General features: G+C 47.5%; 1 protein-coding gene across 1 annotated transcript in view; it reads right to left on the reverse strand.

Moving 5' to 3' along the window:
- The window catches only part of C1D (C1D nuclear receptor corepressor), an 81,360-nt gene extending 60,298 nt beyond the window's left edge, over positions 1-21,062 (reverse strand). The window contains exon 1 of the mRNA XM_075338054.1: positions 20,963-21,062. The gene's annotated coding sequence lies outside the window, so the exon portion shown is untranslated. The remainder of the gene's footprint in view (positions 1-20,962) is intronic.
- Positions 21,063-24,414: the final 3,352 nt, after the last annotated feature.

A 24,414-nucleotide genomic window follows, 5' to 3' on the forward strand; every position in this document is an offset into this window, starting at 1 on the left:
CGCCCACGTCGCTGTTTCGTCAGGGGGGTGATCACTGCCGTAGAAAACAATATCGCTACGGCAGCGTCACACGCACATACCTGCTTAGCAGTCGCTGGAGACACCGAACGATCTCTCCTTTAAGGGGGCGGTTCGTTTGGCGTCACTAAGCGGCCGCCCAATAGCAGTGGAAGGGCAGAGATGAGCAGCCGAAACATGCCGCCCACCTCTTTCCTTCAACATTGCCGGTGGACGCAGGTAAGGAGATGTTCGTCGTTCCTGCGGTGTCACACACAGCGATGTGTGATGCCGCAGGAACGACGAACAACCAGCGGCATGCACCACCAACGATATTATGAAAAGAAGCGATGTGTCAACGATCAACGATTTTTGATGTTTTTGCGATCGTTGATTGTCACTCCTTTTAGTCACACACAACGATATCGCTAACAACGCCGGATGTGCGTCACGAACACCGTGACCCCGACGATATGTCGTTAGCGATATCATTGTGTGGAAAGTACCCTATAGGGTCAGTGCGCATGATCAGTAGTCCCAGGCACTTCCGGTCATGCGTATTAGAGCTCTTTGAAGCCGGGACGAGTACACCCAGCATCATAGTGCACATGATGGGAAGTGCGGTGACTTCTGATCATGCGTACTGCACAGCGTCTGATGCAGTGATAACGGACACAGGTACGCTCATCACTACTGATGGCTCAGGGCATTGAATAGCATGTCTGCATGCTCCTGTGGGTGTGCCAACATGCTGCTAAGGAAAACTAGTCACGGGGATATAAAGCCTTTGCGGCTAGTCCTTGGCCTCATTAGCATATCATAAAGGATACTTCAAAATACTTTTTCTAAAGATCCCTTTATCTAGGCTACTAGAAGCTGGGACGGTTAGGCAGGGATTAGCAATATGCACCCAGAACTGCTTGTGGCTCTGGATGCATATTGGACCTGACAGGTTCCCTTTAAAAGAACTTGTCACTAGATGACAAGAGGCCACTTGTTTTGCTTGTACTTTATTACCAGATTCAGTTTTGTTTCTTTTTTTATTTGTTTTTTGTTGTTTTTTTTTTGTGTAATTATGCAGAGAAGCCCAGAGACCCACCCCAGAGGATCCTATGAGGAATGCCCCTTTAATCAAGAACATAAAAATTACCACTAAATAAAAAGGCTCATATCGCTGGAGCTGTATGATGGATTAAAAAAAAATAAAAATAAATAAATAAAATAAAAACTGAATATTCAGGGGAGCAGTGAGGATAAAATAAGGCCAAAAACTGGTCAGTAATGTCCTGCTGACCTGTCGTCTTTATGGCTCTGGGGATACGGAGAGGAACCAATAAAAATAAATTCTTATCAATTGTCCAATATTTTGCATTTGTTTTTCTTTCCATGGAAACAGATTATTGGTAATGACATGAGCACAAGTGTATAAATATTTGGACACAATGCTATGTACCCTTTATTATACTGTGATTAACACTAATTGACGAGCCATTGAAATATTTCAGGATTCTGATTTCTTTTTTTTGTGAAGCCGTTACTCACCCGGTACAAGCACCTGAAGCTACAGCTGAGGCTACGTGTTAGCGGTTCACTAAGAAGGTTATATAAGAGACCCATTTACCAGGCTACGCTAAACTAACATAAACAAACTAAGGAAAATATGCTCCAAACCGGAGCGGCCAATGCCAAAATCAACAACGTCACGGCACGTTCACACCGACAGATGATGCCAGAAATACAGACCTCACACACATCCCTAATGCCCACAGGGTAATCCTGTTCTAAATCCTTTAAAATGATTGTTGGGTAAGGGAGTGGCTGGTAAGAAATACTGTTGAGATACTATAACAGGATGAGACTGGAACGGATTGAGAAATACCCATCACGTACACAACTAGGAAGCGCAGATACCATCTGTTGTAATAACAACCTAAGTGAGTGGCAGATCTCCACTTGGCATAATCCATGGTAAAACAAATGCCAGGGGATTTATTTCTTCTTCTTAAATTCCATTCTGTTACACGGGCTATAAAACTAATGTATGTATCGGAAGTGTCAGGTGATGGGTCAATGGCACCGTCCATAACGAGAAAGGAGTCTGCTCTAGAAACAAGGTTTGTCCCAGTACAGGCAGTCCATGGGATACCAGCTAAATTCTGAAGGTCTGTTCGTAACTCGAAATTGTATGCAAGTTGGAACAAGGCCCTCCAAATTCTAATACCCGATTGTTGACTTCTCTGGCCGTCCCTCTGCCGCCATCCGGTACTCTTCCTTATGCTGTTGTGTGTCGTATCTCTGGCCTTTTCACTGTAGGCCGAGACTTTCGACCACATCCAGGCTTTGGAGGTCCCAGCACGTCATAAGGTTACGTACGGTCAACGCTCAACGTCGTAACCCGAATCTGAAACTTGGAGGACCCAGCCTATATAAAGAGGCGCATGAATGTCAGGGAGGAAGAGGACTGAGCGTCAGGCACGGCAGGAAAGTGAGTGATTAGGTGCGTATTAGGGGTACTTTGCACGTTCCGACATCGCAGATGCGATGTCGGTGGGGTCAAATCGAAAGTGACGCACATCCGGCGTCGCTGTCGACATCGCAGTATGTGAATCCTTTTACATACAATTAATGAGCGCAAAAGCGCCGTTATCGTATGATCGGTGTAGGGTCCGACATTTCCATAATTTTGCAGCAGCCAAAGTACGATGTTGTTCCTCGTTCCTGCGGCAGCACACATCGCTGTGTGTGAAGCCGCAGGAGCGAGGAACATCACCTTACCTGCGTCCCGGCTGCTATGAGGAAGGAAGGAGGTGGGCGGGATGTTTACGTCCCGCTCATCTCTGCCCCTCCGCTTCTATTGGACGCCTGCTGTGTGACGTCGCTGTGACGCCGCACAACCCGCCCCCTTAGGAAGGAGGCGGTTCGCCGGCCAGAGCAACGTCGCAGGGCAGGTGAGTGCATGTGAAGCTGCCGTAGCGATAATGTTTGCTACGGCAGCAATCACAAGATATCGCTGCTGCAACTGGGGAGGGGACTATCATGCTCGACATCACAGCATCGGCTTGCGATGTCGTAGTGTGCAAAGTACCCCTAAGGCTAGTTTCACACATCTGGCATTTCGCCGGATTACCGGATCCGGCACACTCGAGTACAGTGTATACAATACAATGACATCGCAGCAACCTCCGGTCACATGCTATCATGTGACCAGAGCATGTGACTGGAGGTTGCCGCGATGCCATTGTACAGTATTACACTGTACTTAAGTGTGCCGGATCCGGCAAAATGCCGGATGTGTGAAACTAGCCTTAGTTGTTCTTTTCCCTGAACATCTTACATTAGTAATTAGGAGGAGATGTAAGTACCTTGGAAATTTGTAACCTGTGTACTGCCTGTACAGTAAAATTCATAACTCCTAAAATACTCTGGACTCTAACTAGCAGATGTTAGGTTATTTGTTCTGACACCCTGGAAAATAGATACTCCGGTGTGCCCCACTGGTGAATAGTGGTGAGAATAAGGTTACATTCCCACGATTAGGCTTCCATGCATTCACGGAGTGTGTATTTTCTTGCAGAGACGCTATTGTCCTGGGCTGGAGAATGCGCTGTCCGTGCACATGATCAGGATTCTGCGTGCAGCGTATTTTCCTTGTGTTCTTCCGCTCAAAGCACTCACGTCTCCGCAAGAAAAAATTCACATGCTGCGACTTGGAAAGCATAGTCTCATGTCCGTTTCAGAGCATCTAAAAAAAGCACAGCGGGAAGGAGATTTGTATAAATCCCATCCACTTCTTCTCTACAACGCAGAGTTTTGGACGCAGCAAAAACATGCAGTGTCCAACATGCTGCTAACACTGATCATGTGCACTCACACTAAAGGCCCCGTCACACACAGAGATAAATCTTTGGCAGATCTGTGGTTGCAGTGAAATCATGGACATTGTTCCATTTGTACACAGCTACAAACCTGGCCCTGATTGTCCACAATTTCACTGCAACCACAGATCTGCCGCAGATTTATCTCTGTGTGTGACAGGGCCTATAGGCTACGTTCCCACAATCAGTATTTATTGAGTTTTTTCCGCTGCAGAGTTTCTGCACCTTTGTTTATTTGCATTTCTTCATTGTGTTTTTTTAAATGCGTTTTTATTGCGTTCTTGAAGCTGCGTTTTATATCTCTACTTGGTGTGTCGTGCTTTAAATAAAGATGCTTTGTTTTTAACCCCTTAGTGACGGAGCTAATTTTCACCTTAATGACCAGACCAAATTTTGCAATTCTGACCAGTGTCACTTCATGAGGTTATAACTCTGGAACGCTTCAACGGATCCCAGTGATTCTGAGACTGTTTTTTCGTCACATATTGGACTTCATGTTAGTACCAAATTTAGGACAATATTTTTTGTGTTTACTTATGAAAAAAATTAAATTTTGGCAAAAATTTTGAAAATTTATTTTCAACTTTTGAATTTTTATACCGTTAAACCAGAGATTTCTGTCACACAAAATAGTTAATAAATAACATTTCCCACTTGTCCACGTTACATCAGCGCGATTTTGGAACCAAAATCTTTTTTTGTTAGGAAGTTAGAGGGGTTCAAAGTTTATCAGCGATTTTTCATTTTTACATCAAAATTTACAAAACCATTTTTTTAGGGACCACATCATATTTGAAGTAACTTTGATAGGCCTAGATGACAGAAAATACCCAAAAGTGACACCATTCTAAAAACTGCACCCCCCAAAGTACTCAAAACCACATTCAAGAAGTTTATTAACCCTTCAGGTGCTTCACATGAACAAAAGCAATGTGGAATGAAAAAAAGCAAAAATTAAATTTTACCTAAAAATGCTGCTCTAACCCAAATTTATTCACTTTTAGAAGAAATAATACAACAAAATGGACCCCAAAACTTGTTCCCCACTTTCTTATGAGCGCGCAGATACCCCACATGTGGTCAGAAACCTCTGTTTGGATAAATGGGAGGGCTCGGAACAGAAGGAGCAATATTTGAATTTTGGAAAGCAAATTTGGCTGAAATAGATTGCGGGCACCATGTTGCATTTACAGGTCCGCTAAGGTACCTAAATAGAAGAATCCCCTCACAAGTGATGCCATTTTGGAGACTAGACCCCTCAAGGCTTCTATCTAGGGGTATAGTGAGCATTTTGGACCCACAAGTATTTCACAGATTTTGTTAACGTTACGTTGTCATATTGCAAATGTTAATAATTTTCTCAAAAATGTTGCTTTAGCATCAATTTTCTCACTTTTTCAAGAGGTAATTTCAAAAATTTGACCTCAACGCTTGTTATCCACTTTCTTATGAGCGCGGTGATACCTCACTTGTGGTCTGAAACCTTTGTTTGGACAAATGGGAGGGCTTGGAACGGAAGGAGCAGTATTTGAGTTTTGGTTAGGAAATTTGGCTGAAAAAGATTGCGGGCACCATGTCGCATTTGGAGGTCCCCTAAGGTACCTAAACAGCAGAAACCCCGCACAAGTGACCCCATTTTGGAAACTAGGCCCCTCAAGGAATTTATCTAGATGTTTGGTGACTACCCTGAACCCCCAGGTGCTTCACAGAATTTTTTAACATTGAGCCATGAAAATAAAAAAATAACATTTTACCACAAAATCGTTACTTCAACCAGGTAGCTTTTTTTTTTACAAGAGTAAAAGGAAAAAACTCAGCATAAAATTTATTGTGCAATTTCTCCTGAGTTTGGCGATACCTTATATGTGGTGGAAATCAACTGTTTAGGGGCATGGCAGGGCTCGGAAGGGAAGGAGTGCCATTTGACTGCAAAATTGGCTGGAATCAATAGCGGACGCCATGTTGCATTTAGAGAGCCCCTGAGGTGCCTAAACAGTGAAGCTCCCCAACATGTGGCGCCATTTTGGAAAATAGACCCCTTCAAGGAATTTATCTAGGGGTATAGTGTGCATTTGAACCCACAGATACTTCATAGAATTTCATAACCTTAGGTAGTCATATTGAAAATTTTGATTTTTTTTTTTCAGAAAAATGTTGCTTTAGCACAAAATTCCTCACTTTTCAAGAGGAAATAGCAAAAAAATGGAGCACACAGTTTGTTATCCAATTTCTTATGAGCGCAGTGATACCCCATATGTGGTGAAAAAAGCTCTGTTTGGACAAACAGTAGGGTTCGGAACGGAAGGAGCATGATTTGAATTTTGTAAAAGTTGAAACAAATTGTGGGCACCATGTCGCATTTGCAGGGCCCCCAGGTCACCTATACAGCAGAAACCCCCACAAGTGACTCCATTTTGGAAAGTAGACCCTTCAAGCACTTTATTCAGGGGTATAGTGAGAATTTTGAATCTACAGGTACTTCACAAAAATGTTGCTATTGCGCCAAATTTCTCACTTTTAGGCTATGTGCCCACAATCTGGCGACACTGTCTAGGATGCAGTGCCAGCCCTCCTGCAGAGATGTGAGTGTTGTCCACGGGAGAACGCAGCTACCTGTGTATACACTCCGGGTTCAAACTGCTGCAGACTTTATTCTTCCTCCGAAGAACACTTTATTCTCTGCAGCATAAATTGACATCCTGCTGCTCAGGAAGCCGCACCGCAGGTCAGTTTATGCTGCAGAGAAAAGAAGTGATGTGGGCAGGAGATTTCTAAAAATCCTTCCACTGTGCTTGTACTGCACAATGCAGCGTTATGGACGCAGTGAAAACACTCTACATCCAAAATGCTGCAAATCCTGATTGTGGGCACATAGCCTAAAGAGCTAGGATCGATGGATGGATAGATGTCTAACACATATATAATGTCCTACCCCCTGCATATTCTAAGCTGGTGCCCGTTAGTGACTTTCATTGTGTTGTGCCTTGTATTTAGCCCAAATATAAATAAATAATTAAAAAAAAAAAACCGTGGGGCCCCCCCTATTTTTGATAGCCAGCTGAGGTAAAGCAGACGGTTGCAGCCTATAGACCACAGCTGGAAGCTTCACCTTGGCTGGTGATCCAATTTGGAGGTCACCCCAAGCTGTTTTTTTATAATTATTTATAAATGATTAGAAAGAAAAAAAAAAAAAAGGTGGGATCCCCCTCAAATTAGATTACCAGCCAAGGTAAAGCAGACAGCTGTGGTCTGGTATTATCAGGGTGGGAATGGCCATAGTTATTTGGCCTTTCCCAACCTAATAATAGCAGGCCGCAGCCGCCCCAGAAGTGGCGCATCCATTAGATGCGCCAATTCTGGCGTTTCGCCCCAGCTCATCCCGTTGCCCTGGAGCGGTGGCAAACGGGGTAATAAATGGGGCTGATGCTAAATGTGTAATGTCACCTGGCAGCAAGCCCAGAGGTTAGAGATGTCACAGCATCTAAACAGATACCCGACATCACTAACCCAGTCAGTAATAAAAAAAAATAAAGACAAAAAAAAAAAAATTATTTGAAAAAACACACCCCAAAACATTCCCTCTTTCACCAATTTATTAAAAATAAAAAAAAATTCCGGTCCGCCGTAATCCATTTTGGAGGTTCTGGACCTTCTAGAATATGGGGGGCACGCTCAGGGAACGTATCCCCCATTTTCTGGAAGAGCAAGCTCTTCCTGTGAGCAGTGTGGGTGCAGTAATCTGAGAATACTGCACTCACACTGCCCCGGTCCAACCTAGGGCAGAGTGACCTGCAGTAACCTCATTCCAGAATATGAGGGGCACGCTGAGAGAACGTACCCCCCATTTTCTGGAACAGCAGGCCCTCCATGTGAGGAGTGTGGCTGCAGATTACTGCACTCACACTCCCCCTGTCCACAGTACAGCAGTTGTGGTAGTGAGCTCAGCGTCCCTCACTGTCTGCGCATGCGCCTCCAGCTTTTCAAAGGGAGGCGGAGTGATCGCGGGGACGAAGCGGCAGCCAGGTAACGGGGAAGACCGGGGGCTGACGGCGGGAGACCTGGCAGGACCTAGGGACGACTTTTCTGTCGCATGTGACATGTCACATGCGACAGAAATGAGGAAAGGAGGATGAATGCGGGCCACGAACTACTGTGTACGTTGCCATCTTGCATGCTCCGAAGGAGGAGGAAGGGGGGGGGGCTCTGGAGAACCGGAGGAGGCTCGGGGGGACCAGAGGAGGGCTCGGGGAGGACATTTCCCTCCGATCTGAAATGTTTGATCATTTCAGATCAGAAGGAAATTAATGCAGAGTCGTCGGCGGCTGCAGTTTTCGGCGCGCTTCGGCGCCATTTTGGATGTTCCGGAGGGGGTGGGGGGGTGGGGGTTGATTTCTCCGGACCGGGGGTTTTGGGGGCACTAGGGGCTTATATTTCTTTATTATCTGACATGTTTGATCATGTCAGATCAGAAAGAAATCAGTATTATTTGCCTTTTTTTTTATGTGATTGGCGGTATACGATGTATACCGGCGATCACATTATCGGGGTCCAAAAAAAACACCCCGATTATAATCTTAGGGGTCTCAGTTACCTCCGGTAGCTGAAACCCACGAGATTTTCCGTCACTGGGGGGCGCGACAAGCTTTTTCCGGCCTGACGTCTCAAAGAGTCGGAACAGAATAAGTACCCTGTTTTTCTGACGTCTTGAGACGTTAGGCCATCGCTATTGGGTTAAACTTCCTGGTATTTATATTCTTAGGCTCCATCAGCGGTATTTTGCCGCAAAGCCGGATCCGTCACAAATGCGTTTCAGTTCCATTCATTTCCAATGGAATCTCGGCAAGATGCGGTTGCGTGTGTCATACACAACCGCATGTCACCGCATCTTGCCACGACTCCATTGGAAATGAATGGAACTGAAACGCATTTGTGACGGATCCGGCTTTGCGGCAAAATACCGCTGATGTGAGCGGCGCCTTAAGTGCGGATTCCGTACCTTTTAAATGTGTCTACACTGCGGAAACGCACTATCAACAAGTGTGTTTTTTCACCTGCATATTTTCCACATTTAATGCAAGTCTATGGGGAAATTCCACACAGAGAACTCAGTGTATCTACAATAGATATTGAGATGTTGTGGATTAGAAAACCGCATCACAACTCAGTTTACGCTGAGTAAAAACGAAGCGCAGTGGACATGAGATTTCTGTTACTCCCATCCATTGTGCTGTAACTGTAAAATCAACATTCATTGTGGGCACGTAGCCTTATACCACTAGCATGTTGATCGGGACTTCCCTGACACCCACCACATTTTTAGACATTATCTCAAAAATAAGCCCAAAAAACCTGCAAAAATGCAAATAAATACAAATATACCACATCTACAACAACCAAAATCAGCCCGCAAATTTAATGATACCTAAACTTAAAAATACATGGAGCACAAGAAAAAAAAAAAAAAAAAAAGTTACACACTTTATATACAGTATATGTATATATTGACATGAATGGGAGCTGAGCACACCATTTACATCCGGCCTTCACGACGAGAGCTATAATCACCTGACCGGTGGGGGTGTGGGACCCCCAAATGATCAGATACCGATGACCAATTCCAAGGAAAGGTCAATAATATGTAAAGTCCCCCCTACACATTAGAATACATTAATAAGAGCAGAGCCCACCGATATTGGCAGGTTTGGCAGACAATCTAATGTGTAGGGAGCCCTGGAGTATAGATGTCGATCTGGCTTGTGTCATTTCGGACTGTCAGTCGTATGGAGACGTCAGTCAATGGGTCTCTCAGAGAACGAGCACTCCTCTTCCTCAGTATAGGGGCAGGGGACAACCAACAGCCATCTAGTGAGTAGGGCCGACTTTTAATTTGAATGGTCAAAGAGAGGATATAAAAAGTCTCTCTCCATGGAGGACCCAACACACCCACCCATTAGCCAGCCCCTTCAGTGCAAGGTGAACTGTGTAATACAGTCATTTCTCCAGTGGTGGCGCTGCAGGGTAATTGAACACTGTAGATTATACAGCTGATAGCCAGGGGTCTAGCAGTGGCAAAGGGGAGAGAAGGAGGTTTCTTTTCTCACAAAAAGGAAATATCAAAAGTGCAAAACCCTTCCAATATTGTTTAAAGGGAACCTGTCACCAGTTTTTCAGCCTATAAGCTGCGGCCCCCACCAGTGGGATCTCATATACAGCATTCTAACATGTAAGATATAATAATATAAGAGACCAGGCCGCTGTGTAGAACATAAAAAACACTTTATAATACTCACCTAAACCGGTCGCTGCGGTGGATGTGGGTCAGATGGGCGTCTTCGTCCTCTGGTGCCGGCGCCTCCTCTTTCAGCCATCTTTGTTGCTGCTTCTTTCGTCGTTCTGAAGCTGCAGTGTATTACGCGTTTGACGTCATACACACTCGCTGGCATTCAGGTCCTAAGCAGGGCAGATCAAAGTATTGTAGTGCGCATGACTTAAGGCTGCTTTACACTTTACGATATCACATATGATATCGTATGCGATCGTACCCGCCCCCATCGTATGTGCGGCATGTTCAATTTGTTGACCGTGTCGCACAAACGATTATTTGCAGTCACACGTACTTACCCTTTCATACGACCTCGATGTGGGCAGAGAACGTCCACTTCCTGGAGTGGGAGGGACGTTCGGCGTCACATCGACGTCATGCGGCAGCCGGCCAATAGAAGCGAAGGGGCGGAGATGAGCGGGACGTAAACATCCCGCCTCCCTCCTTCCTTCCACATTGCCGGCCGGGAGCAGTGGGACGCAGGTAAGATCTGTTCATCGTTCCCGGGGTGTCACACACTGCGATGTGTGCTGCCTCGGGAACATTGAACAACCCGACGTGCAATTTTAAGGAAATGAACGACGTGTATGCGATGAACGGTTTTACGTTCAATCGCAATCGCACGTAGCTGTCACACGCTACAACAACACTAACGATGCCGGATGTGCGTCACTTACGACGTGACCCCGCCGACACATCGTTAGATTTGTTGTAGCATGTAAAGCCCACTTTAGACGCGTCATGTACCCAGGCTTCAGAAGGAGGACAAAGATGGCCGAAAGAGGATGCGCCGGCACCGGAGGATGAAGACGCCCATCTGAGCCACATCCACGCAGCGACCGGTTTAAGTGAGTATTATAAAGTGTTTTTTATGTTGTACACAGCGGCCTGGACTCTTATATACAACATTCTAACATGCTGTATATAAGAGCCCACTGGTGGTGGCCGCAGCTTATAGGCCAAAAAAACGGTGACAGGTCCCCTATAACACATGAATGCCTGGTATATTTACATTTGGGTAACACGTACAGAGGTTGTGCACATTGCTGTAAGATACAATGAGCTATAAAGGAAAGAATCATTAGCAAAAAATATATGCGGTAAATATTATAGCTAAAAAATGAATACCCGTATACACAAGCAATTCTACATCGGCCATGCTCATCGAGCTGAACCACATCCACATATAGGGATGAATGCTCCCTATGAATAAAGGAGTGGGTAGGAGCCGTACACATGGTGCGACCATGATATGCTCATCAGCAGTGGCTATCAGCACTGAGCTGGATCCGAGAAGGATTATATCTGGGTGGGTATAAATCATTTATCAGGGGGATACAAGACAGGTAACGAGTAATAAAATATTATTGTTCTTATTAATAATAATAAAAATTATTACAAAGATATTTATAAATTTTATTATTTTTTTTACAAGCAAAACCTATTTTTTTAAGGCTTCAACAAATTGCTTTTAAAATGCTATTTTTTTTATTTTATTTGTAACATTTGGAATTTTTTTTTAAGTTTTTAGTATAATTTTCTACATGGAGCTATTGAAACCCTATAGAGAAAGTCTGCAGGAAAAACTCCAGAAAACATATTGTTGATTAGGCTGCTTTCACACCTCCGGTTTTAGCAGAGCCGGCCAATCCGGCTCTAAAACCTATGCAACGGATGCGGCGACAAAACCGCATCCTTTGCATACGTTTTTTACATACGGCCCGTCCGTTTTTTGCTGCTTGCGGCAGGCTACTGAGCATGTGCAGTGGGAAAAAACGCATGCGGCGTCCATAGGCATGCATTGAAAATTGCGCCGCATCGGCCGGATGTGGCACGATGCGGTTTTTTTTTGCTGGACAAAAACACGTGCCAGGCAACGTTCCATCCGGCCGCCGCATCGGCTAAATCTGCCGCATGCGGCAAAAACCGGACGGAACGCAAGCCCATGCGGCACAATACAGCACTAATGTAAATCTATGCAAAAAAAACGCAACCGGCGGAAAAAAAAAACGGGTGCGTTTTTTCTGCAGAGAGCCGGATTGTGCCGCACAGGAAAAAACAGATGTGTGAAAGCCGCCTTATTGGCCGATTTCCTGCACTGTCCATGAAACAGAAAGTCCCCCGAGCGTTGGGGGACCCAGCACCGACATCACGGCCCCAGAGTGGAATGAGGGTATAGACATTTCTAATTCTTCTCGGAGGACTCGGGCATTTAAGAAGTGGACAATCTCTGTAGAGACCCCGAGAGTATTGGTGCCCTAGTTGGAGATGTTGCATTGAGGTCCGGGCGCTTCATGTTACACCGCTGTAAGAAAGGTTGTGCCTCGTGATGTGTGCCAGTTTTGTACGCTGTGTGAAAGTCATCATCCATCATTACCAGACTGTTAATCTGTGCCGGATACAGATTAAATGAGACAGGTAACCACATCAATAACCCTGAACAATCACTGGCAACCTGTGCAGAAAGCAAAGAAAGTCCTACTCCAATCTCTGGCAGTAAAATGAGCTCAAACAGAGATTGGGCAGAGCGCCAGCCTGAACTGATCGGGATGAGCAGAAAAGGCCAAGGAGTTCTGTGCACCATGTACCGCTGGGAGGAAGCAATAATATACAGGGCGGCAACAGGAGCATTAGGCCACGTTCCCACGATGAACTTTTGATGTTGCAGCATTTCTGCACCTATTACAGTGGGGGAAAAAGTATTTAGTCAGCCTCCGATTGTACAAGTTCTCCAGCTTATAAAGATGAGGCCTGTAATTGACATCACAGGTGACCACAACTATGAGACAAAATGAGAAACCAAATCCAGAAAATCACCGCGTCTGATTTGCCAAGACTTTTTTTTGCAAATTATGGTGGAAAATAAGTACCATATTTTTGTTTTATAAGACGCACTGGATTATAAGACGCACCTCAAATTTAGAGAAAAAAAAAAATGGGGTCCACCTTATACTCCGGTGTTGTCTTACCGGGGTGGGGGGGGGGGCAGCAGTGGTGTAGTGGGGTCACAGGAGGCAGAGGCTGTGCTGGCAGCAGTGGGTCAGTGGTGGCAGCAGAAGCTGCGGTGATTGTGTGGTGGAGCAGGCCGGTGCGGTGTGCCCGGAGCGGTATGTGCGCAGATGGAGCTTTTATCCAAGAGCTCCATCTGCGCACACACTGACTCCAGGCGCCATCATTTGAAGCCGAAACCGTAGACAGACTAGGACACCTGCCGCACAGCCACCACAGTCCGCAAAGCCACCCGGCTGTACAAAGTGGCAGCCAGCAGGCCATAGAACACAACACATGGGAAAGAGTGGGCACAACTACACCAAACATGTACTGGAAAATCCAGAATAATGGAATGAAGCAAGAGGAGTCCCTTGTTGCATGCAAAAAGTGTGAAAAAGTTTATTAATAACACAGAGAAATATTATTAAGAACACTTAAAACTGGGAAAGATCAAAAGGGGTGATCCAACAGCAGCCAGAAGGCCGACCACCCACCCGCATAGAGAGGCAGCACCCGGCCGCCCGCACACAGAGCCACACAGACAGCCCCCCACCAATTCATCTCCCGGTTAGCTATATTCGGATTTTAAGATGCGCCCCTCAAATTTTTGGAAGGAAAAGTGCATCTTATAATCCAAAAAATACGGTATTTAGTCACCTAAAAACATGCAAGATTTCTGGCTCTCACAGACCTGTAACATCTTCTTTAAAAGTCCCCTCTGTCCTCCACTCATTACCTGTAGTAATGGCCCCTGTTTGAACTTGTTATCAGCATAAAAGACACCTGTCCACAACCTCAAACAGCCACGCTCCAAACTCCACTATGGTGAAAACCAAACAGCTGTTGAAGGACACAGAAACAAAATTGTAGCCCTGCACCAGGCTGGGAAGACTAAATCTGCAATAGATCCCAGACCCACATGGGGGGACCTAGTGAATGACCTGCATAGAGCTGGGACCACCGTAACAAAGACTACCATCAGTAACACACTACGCCACCAGAGACTCAGATCCTGCAGTGCCAGACGTGTCCCCCCTGCTTAAGCCAGTACATGTCTGGACCCGAATGAAATGTGCTAGAGAGCATTTGGATTATCCAGGAGAGTATTGGGAGAATGTCATATGGTCTGATGAAACCAAAATAGAGCTGTTTGGTAGAAACACAACTAATCCTGTTTGGAGGAGACAGAATGCAGAGTTGCATCCAAAGAACACCATACCTACTGTGAATTATGGGGGTGGCAACATCATGCTTTGGGGCTGTTTTTCTGAAAAAGGACCAAGACGACTGATCCGTTTACATGAAAGAATGAATGGGGCCAGGTATTGTGAGATTTTGAGTGCAAACCTCCTTCCATCAGCAAGGGCATTGAAGATGATGGGTCTTTCAGCATAATCATCCCAGGCACTCCGCCAGGGCAACAAAGGAGTAGCTTCGTAAGAAGCATATAAAAGGTCCTGGTGTGGCCTTGCCAATCTCAACCCCAAAGAAAATATTTAGAGGGAGTTGAAAGTGAGTGTTACCCAGATACCGGCCCAAAACATCACTGCTCTAGAGGAGATCTGCATGGAGAAATGGGCCAACATACCACCAACAGTGTGTGCCAACCTTGTGAAGACTTAGGCCCCTTTCACAGTTCAGTTTTTTGCCATTAGTCACAATCCGTTGGCTCGACGGATCCGTCGCAGATTGTGGAAAAACTGATCCGATGGATCCGTCGAAAAAACGGATCCGTCGCATCAGTTTTTTCAGCCTAGTGTTTTTACACCCCATCTGAGCATGCTCAGTTAAAACACGGAATCTGTCACCGGATTCCGTCATTTGACAGATTACAACAGATCCTGCACCCATAGGTTTCCATCATGCCAAACGAAGGACGACGACGGATCCGTCGCTGTCTGTTTTTTCGACATAGACAAAAAAAGTTACTTTGTCCGTCGTCTCCGTCCGACGGACAAACAATTTTCAACGGATACGTCAAACGACATATGAAATGTGAGGCCATCTGTTGCAATCCATCGCTAATACAAGTCTATGAGAAAAAAACGGATCCAGCGGCATCAGTCGCTAGATCCGGTTTTTTTTTCAAAATTCGACGGATGGAAAAAAACTGATGTGTGAAGGGGGCCTAACAGAAAATGTTTGACCTCTGTCATTGCCAACAAAGGATATATAATAAAATATTGAGATGAATTTTTGTTATTGACCAAACACTTATTTTCCACCATAATTTAAAAAAAATCTCGTAAAATCAGATGCAGTGATTTTTTGGATTTATTTTCCCATTGTGTCTCTCATAGTTGTGGTCACCTGTGATGTGTCAATTACAGGCAGACCTCATCTTTTTAAGTGGGAGAACTTGCCCAATTGGCGGCTGACTGAATACTTTTTCCTCACTGTATATAAATTAAGTGACGTGCATTTTTTTGTGCGTTTTTTTAACATCAGGATTTATTTTTGCATTTTTGAAGCTGCGTTTTTTTGTCTCTTTTTGGTGTGTAAGGCTGCGTGCCCACGATCAGTGTTTGCAGCGTTTTGGATGTAGCATGCTTCAGCTGCGTCCAAAACGCTGCGTTGTACAGTACAAGCACAGTGGATGGATTTCTAGAAATTCCGTGCCCACTGTGCGTGTTTTTCCGTAGCAAATACTGACCTATGGTGCGGCTTTACCCCGATAGTGGGTGCGAGCAGCTGCGGTCTCCTGCGGAGGAGACTCGCAGCCCCGCAGGTCAGGACAGACTGCGTCCAGGATGCAGCGAGTCCTTATCGCGGGCACATACCCTAATGCTTTAAAATAAAGCTGCTTTGTTTTTGAAACTTCCTGGTATTTGGTTTTGATAAAACTTTTGCTTTTTATAATTAAAATCCACCATATGGGATCAGAGATATGGGCCTAATTTTTGTTGTCTTTATTAAGGGTGTGTGGCTTGTAGGACTCTCTGGGAGGATGGGGGTAGTCTTTTAATATTTACACAGTGAGCAACACCCTTTTTTAAAAGACCGAAAAATTTATAATATCAAAGTAACAAAATTGGGAAGGAAATGGTTACCAAAACCGACCCCACAAATTTCTAGGACCGCTCCCAGTTATCCAGTACATCAGTCATATAGTGGACTGGTCCTAGAGCCAGTAACAAAAATTCTGTGCAGTTTTCTGACTGGGTGCAGGACTGAAGCATAAAGGGCTATAATGCCAGGACGGACACAGCTGATACATGGACCCGGCTTTCACACATCAGTTTTTTGGCATTAGGCACAATCCGGCGAAAAACGGATAAAACAGATCCGGCGCCAAATCTGTTTATTTCCCTCATTGAATTGTATTAGTGTCGGATTGTGCCTGATGCCCTTGCGCTGCATCCGTCATGCGCCGGCAAAATTTATGTGTCCAGCTGCCCGAAAGGCAACTTTTTTTGGCAGCGGCAAAAAAAAGGACCGGCGTTGTCCAGCGTCATGTTCAATGAAAGCCTATGGGCGCCTACTGAACATGCCCAGTAGCACAACAGATCCATCCAAATACTGAAGGAACTGATAGAAAAAAACTGATGCAACTGATCCGTTGTTACCCCGGATTGTGCCTGATGCCAAAAAACTGATGTGTGAAAGCACCTTTAAGGGCGCTTTCACACTTGCGTTGTGCGGCAACTGTCACAATGTGTTGTGTGACGCATGTGCCAGATGCCTTGCAAATAGTGTGATAATAAAGGAAACGGATTCCTGGGAAATAAAGCGTTGCGTTAAGTTTTCTTTAGCCGAGAGAAAGAGGCCCACATCATCACCGCACACACACCGGCACTACCGCCCCCATCATCACCGCACACACACCGGCACTACCGCCCCCATCATCACCGCACACACACCGGCACTACCGCCCCCATCATCACCGCACACACCCCGGCACTACCGCCCCCATCATCACCGCACACACCCCGGCACTACCGCCCCCATCATCACCGCACACACACCGGCACTACCGCCCCCATCATCACCGCACACACACCGGCACTACCGCCCCCATCATCACCGCACACACACCGGCACTACCGCCCCATCATCACCGCACACACACCGGCACTACCGCCCCCATCATCACCGCACACACACCGGCACTACCGCCCCCATCATCACCGCACACACACCGGCACTACCGCCCCCATCATCACCGCACACACACCGGCACTACCGCCCCCATCATCACCGCACACACACCGGCACTACAGCCCCCCATCATCACCGCACACCCCCCGACACTACCGCCCCCATCATCACCGCACACACCCCGACACTACCGCCCCCATCATCACCGCACACACCCCGACACTACCGTCCCCATCATCACCGCACACATCCCGACATTACCGCCCCCATCATCACCGCACACACCCCGACATTACTGCCCACATCATCACCGCACACACCACGGCACTACAGCCCCCCCATCATCACCGCACACACACCGGCACTACCGCCCCCATCATCACCGCACACACGCAGGCACTACAGACCCCATCATCACCGCGCCCCCCCGTGACACTACCGACCCCATCATCACCACACACACCCCGATACTACCGCCCCCATCATCACCGCACACACGCAGGCACTACAGACCCCATCATCACCGCACACACCCCGACACTACCGCCCCCATCATCACTGCACACACCCCGACACTACCGTACCCATCATCACCGCACACACGCAGGCACTACAGACCCAATCATCACCGCACATACTGGCACTACCGCCCCCATCATCACCGCACACACCCCGACACTACCGTACCCATCATCACCGCACACACGCAGGCACTACAGACCCCATCATCACCGCACACACTGGCACTACCGCCCCCATCATCACCGCACACACCCCGGCACTACCGCCCCCATCATCACCGCACACACCGGCACTACCGCCCCCATCATCACCGCACACACACCGGCACTACCGCCCCCATCATCACCGCACACACCCCGGCACTACAGCCCCCCAACATCACCGCACTACCTCACTGACGTCCCCGCTGACAGCGAGACTCCCTTCAGTTTCCGCGTGGAGCTCCCAGGAGAGGCGGTGTTCTACTGCCGCTCCTGTCAGCTTCATGTAGCAGAGCTGGATGCGGGACCTCGTGTGGATTACGCCGGACCTGGAGGGGTATGTGGGGATTTTAATAAAGTGGTGAAAGAGGGTGTTTTTTTGTCTTTTATTCCAAAAAAAGAATTTTTTGGGTGTGTTTATTTACTTTCACTTACAGGTTAATCATGGAATGTGTCTCATAGATGCCTGCCATGATTAATCTACGACTTAGTGGCAGCTATAAGCTGCAAATTAACTCCTTATTACCCCGATTGCCACCGCACCAGGGCAATTCGGGATGAGCTGGGTAGAGTCCCGGGACTGTCGCATCTAATGGATGCGGCAATTCTGGGCGGCTGCTGGCTGATATTTTTAGGCTGGTGGGCTCCGCATAACGTGGGGCTCCCCATCCTGACAATACCAGCCTTCAGCCATGTGGCTTTATCTTGGCTAGTATCAAAATTAGGGGGGGCCACACACCGTTTTTTTTCAATTATTTATTTATTCATTGTACTGCACGATATAGACCCGCCCACTGGCGGCTGTGATTGGGTGCAGTGAGACAGCTGTCACTCAGCGTGGGGGCGGGTCTGACTGCAACTAATCATAGGCGCCGGTGGGCGGGGGAAGCAGAAAATACGAGAGGGTATAATGAGCGGCCGGCATTTTCAAAAGCAGGAGAAGCCGCCAGAGCTTTGTGACAGCTGTGCAGCGCAGCACCGGTGATCGGTGAGTATGAGAGAGGGGGTGAGAGGGGAGAGAGAGACCAGGAGTGATTTTAAACGATCTAGACCGTTCTGCTGGACATGCTGAGGATACTCAGTAGAACGTGACGGAATCCGTCAGCGGATTCCGACGCTTAGTGCATTGCAGCAGAATCTGCCACCATAGACAATCATAAGACACCTTGGTGGATTCTAACGGAAATCATTCTTACAACTAGGGTGGTTTTATTCACCTTTTCCTATCCTGAGTCACCCGGGGAAGGGGGGATTCCAAAACTTCCGTTACGCTCCTTTGTCGGGCCACTGCCTTGTTTATCATTCACATGTGAATAAATTGATTTGCTGTTGATTTATTTTACAAAATTCATTCATATTGCAAAATTCTGTTTTGAACAGGAAATTTTATTGGATAGGAAAAGGTTAAAAACGTTAGCACCATTTTCCTTGTATATCCTCTGTGCAGTGCACGGTGTAAGGCTGGTTTCAGACGTCCATGTTTTAGGTACGTGTGACATCCGTTTTAAACATGGATGTCACACGCACCCATGTTACCCTATTGTGTACTCACACGGTTGTGTGTTCACACGGACCGTGTGGCCCCGCTATTTCACACGGAGATGTGCCCGTTTTTTCTCCGGCAGCACGGGTGTCACACGGACCGCACACTGATGTGATCTGTGTGACATCAGTGTGACACGAACAAGAGAAAACCCGGGTTTTTAAATAAAAAGATTTTCTATATTTACCTCTCCCCCAGCGATGCTGTCTCCGGCTCTGCTGCCTCCCGCTCCTGACCCCCGCTCATTATTGTCATTGATTATTCACTGCAGTGAGCAGCTGGGAGCAGGAGCATCGCGGTGACAGCGAAGGAGACAGCACCGCCGAGGACAGCATCGCTGGGGACATCGCTAGTGACAGGTGAGTAATCTGCCAGTAGTGTGTGTGCAGGGACGTCCAGGAGGTCATCGGATTTCTCTGATGACCTCCTGATGACACCCCTGCGACAACTGCGCTACAGCGAGTGTCACAAAGGTGACTTCCAGGGGTTCATGAGAGTTCATTGGGAACTCCGATGACCCCCTGGATGTCACTGCACAAACTGCTATATATTCACCTGTCACCGCGATGCTCCGGCTTCCAAATCCTCAGGCAGTGAACAATCAATGAAAATAATGAGCGGGGGTCAGGAGCGGGAGGCAGCATCGCTGGATACAGGTAAATATAGAACAGCTTTTCATTGCAGAGACACGTGTTTTACCCGGTACATGTCCCACGTATGCAAACACGGATGTCACACGTGTGACCATAACCATGTGTGTGACTGGTACCGGATTAAACATGAACGTCTGAAACCAGCTTCATACTGGGTGAAGGAGGTAACTGAGAATCTGTCAGTGAGCTGTATCTCCTTCTGGGCTCCTCTCAGCTGATTTATGGCCACAGAGAACCTCCAATAGCCAAATGGTGCAAAGTATTTAGCGAAACCCATGTGCAAAACATTTTTAGACCCCAACACATGCACTCAACAGGAAAAATAATTGTTTTGCGGCCCCTTATAGGCCTCATCCATATGTCCGTGTTTCTCAGATATCGCATGTACCCATTATAACCTATGGTGCCAGGCTCATGTCCGTGTTTGTACATTGACCGTGTGTCCGTATGAGGCACACAGAGACCTGTCCGCTCTATCTGGCAGCAGATGACAATCCCTGATACACGTCTATGGGTCAGTGAATATCACGTACAGCGCACGGACGGGAGCAGACCAGGGGGAGACCCCGCAGCCGCACCGCCGGCAGACAGCCAGGAACCCTCTCTATTGGTCACCAGAGTCACGTGGTACAGATCACTACGTGAGCCTGCACCGGTGCTGGCGGCTCCATTACTGACTGTGTAATAAGCCTCACAACCCCCGAGCTGTGCGCACCCGAGGCAGCCGCATTGCCTCACACACCCGCGGCGGAGCACATTACCTCACACACCAGCGGTACACAGAACTTCCGGTGAAAGGCGGTCACGTGGAGGGGCCGGAAGAGGCGGAGCTTACGGTCAGGGTCAGAGTCAGGCAGGGGGCGCAGCAGGAGGAGTTGTGTGCTTGCGGTGCTGTATGTATGTGGTGCTCAGGCCGGTGACTGAGCTGTGAGCACGCGCTGCTGGAGGCCGCTCCCCTGCACAGACCAGTATCGCCCCTGTATGTTCTGCCTCTGGATGATACGATGCTGAACTCTGCTCTTCCAGTTTCTTATTCTGCAATTTTTCGTTTTGTTTTTTTTTGTTTTTTTACAGCTTTAACAACAAAAATCCAAATAAAATACAGCACAATGCAATGTGGGGCCCTGCTGTGAAGACTGACAAAAAGCAACTAGGAAAAAGATAAAACTGGCACAAACATGGGCAGCAAAGTGGGCACTGCATTGGGCTAGAGAAAGGGTTAATGACTTTGGGCCACTGATCTCACATCACCATTAGGGCTCATGCACACGTTGCCAAATTTCATGCATTTACAATGCGTATTGCACCGCAGCGTAACTGCATGCGACCTGCGTCCCCTGCACAACCTATGAAGATTGTGCATGAGACGTGCGCACGTTGCTTTTGAGAGCGCAGCAATTTAGATGCCAAAATTTTGTTCCTAAGCGCTGCGTTCTAAGAAGCAACATGTCACTTATTCCGTGCGCTTTGGATGCTGCTCCCACTCTGTCTATGGGAGAGGCTGCATCCAGAGCACATGAAATCTGCTTTTTTTCCTGCAGAAACACTGCATCCATTATGCAGTATTTCTGCAGCGATTTGCCGTGCACGTGTGCTGTGAAGGACACGACGCAACATACATATACTAGTGATGGGCAGTCCGGCTCTTTTTGGTAATACGGTCATTCAGATCGTTCTCGGCTCCTTTATTAAATATTTGTTTACCCCAGGTGAACACATATTTAAGATTATAGTGATCCACACCCACCCGCGGCTAAACCCCGCCCATTTACAAGGGACCAATTAGATTGCGGAGTGGGCGGGGTTTTGACGCGGGTGGGTGGGGTCTCAGCGGCGAAAAGAGCCATTTAGCGATTTTAGTGGCTCACTTTGGTCATCCGGCTCCTGTCAGTCACAGCAGGGAGCCGGATCTTTGTGTCGGATCATTCGCGACCGACACATCATTGGCGTATACAGCCTAAGGCCCCCTTCACAAGCACGTGAAAAAAACGAACCGGTTTTTCACGCACATATTAAAGGGGTGGTTTGCTCCCCGTGTGCCGTGTTTGTGGCACATTCCTGTTCACCGTGTGTTATACGTAATAACACACGGAGAACGGAAAACCCCGCCTTACCTGATTCTTCCGGAGCTGTCTGTGGTGCTGACTGACAACGTCCGGCACAGGACACGCCCCGCTAACGCTGCTTCCGGCCCCCAGTGAAGAAGATGCATTGTTCAATTCACTGGGGGACGGATGCAGGTGACAGCCGCGGCAGAGACTGCAGGGCTGTTGGAGGTATGTGTTTTTTTATTTTTTACAATTCCACGTGTTTCTCCGGCGCATGTCACGTGCATCCGCATCCACACTACATCCGTGTAGTATATGTGCAGGCCCGTGCTGCCGGAGAAACACGGACATGCATCTGTGTCGTGTGGAGCACACAGCACACGTCTGCTCCACACAGAGGAACGGGCCACTGGCAGAACACGTGCGTGCACATATACCCATTGATTTTAATGGGTATACGTGTGCCCGTGTCTCTGGTACATGTGGGCACGGACCTAGCACGTACCGGAGACACGGAGGTGTGAAGGGGGCCTAACACACAGCGCTGCCCCTAATCTGACTCCGCTCACTGCAGCCCGGCCCAAACGGGTTCTCAGACTCTGAACTGGTATCAGGGTGGATAAATAGCCAATCTTCACAGATTTGAATAAGTATAATTGGTGCTTTTGTTTTTTTAGGGGTTAAATACAGGGCAGCACCTCGTAATGAAGCGAGATCAGTGGCGGAAAGAAATTTAACACCTTTAAAAAACCTCACTTATTCAAATCTGTCAATCACCTGCCCACCCACTTTGATGCAACTTCTGATGCCTAGTACTCATTTGGGCCGGGCTGGAGTGACCGGAGTAAAGGAGGCTTTACACGGTAGCGATATCGCTAGCAATTTCTAGCGATATTGAGTGTGTAAGTACCCGCCCCCGTCGCGCATGCGATTGTTTGTGATCGCTGCCGTAGCGAACATTATCGCTACAGCAGCGTCACACGTACTTACCTGGTCGGCGGCGTCCCTTTGACTGCCGAACAATCCCTCCTTCAAGGGGGAGGGACGTTCGGCATCACAGCGACGTCACCGCAACGTCACTAAGCGGCCGGCCAATCAAAGCGGAGGGGCGGAGATGAGCAGGACGTAACATCCCGCCCACCTCCTTCCTTCCTCATTGGGGCCGGCGGCAGGTAAGGAGACGTTCCTCGCTCATGTGGTATCACACATAGCGATGTGTGCTGCCGCAGGCAGGAGCGATGAACAACATGGATAAACAACCCTTACCGATTTTTGAGCTTGAGACGACCTCTCCATGGTGAACGATTTTCACCATTTTTGAGGTCGCCTAAGGTCGCTGGTAAGTATTACACGCTGCGATATCGTTAATGACGCCGGATGTACGTCACTAACAACGTGACCCCGACGATAAAACATTAACGATATCGTAGCGTGTAAAGCCCCCTTTTAGATGTGGGGCATCACTGTGTAATGGTGGTGTGAGATCGGTGGCCCAAGGTAATTTAACCCTTTCAATAACGCCCTCAGATGCCCGTTTTAGATGATGCTTGTAAGTGACTTCCCATCAGGGAACCTCGCTGCATTGTATCTTATCATTGTGATTTTTTTATTTATGTGAACTCTGTGAAAAAAAAAACCTGAAAAAGTTACCGAATAAGAGTACGTACCCACGATCAGGGCCCGCTGTGTTCTGGACGTGACAGGTCCTGACCTGTGGGACCATGAGTCTCCGTAGGAGACCACAGCTGTCTGTTCCCATGATCAGGGTTTGGGGCGCTGCAGGCTGTTGCTGTGTTCTCCCTACAGAGAACGCTTGCAACTTTGCTGCAAAGTATTGACATGCTTGTGGCTCGGAAAGCTGCACCGCAGGTCAGTTTACACTGTGGGTCGCACAAGCACAGTAGCATGGGATTTCTAGAAATCTATCCACTGTGCTTGTACTGTACATCGCAGCGTTTTGGACGCAGCGAAAACACTCTGCAAACACTGATCGTGGGCACACAGCCTAAGAAACTAACTTCAGCATTGTCTGGATGACTATGAGATTCACTGATGAAAAGAACCAAGCGAGACCCCAAGTGCAGGAACAACAGCCCTCATCAAAGGTCCCACAATGAGTGTTTGCTGTGTATTTTCAACCTCAAAACAAGCAAAGTGGTTTCTCT

This window comes from Anomaloglossus baeobatrachus, chromosome 3 (assembly GCF_048569485.1).
Source record: "Anomaloglossus baeobatrachus isolate aAnoBae1 chromosome 3, aAnoBae1.hap1, whole genome shotgun sequence".
Lineage (NCBI taxonomy): Eukaryota > Metazoa > Chordata > Amphibia > Anura > Aromobatidae > Anomaloglossus > Anomaloglossus baeobatrachus.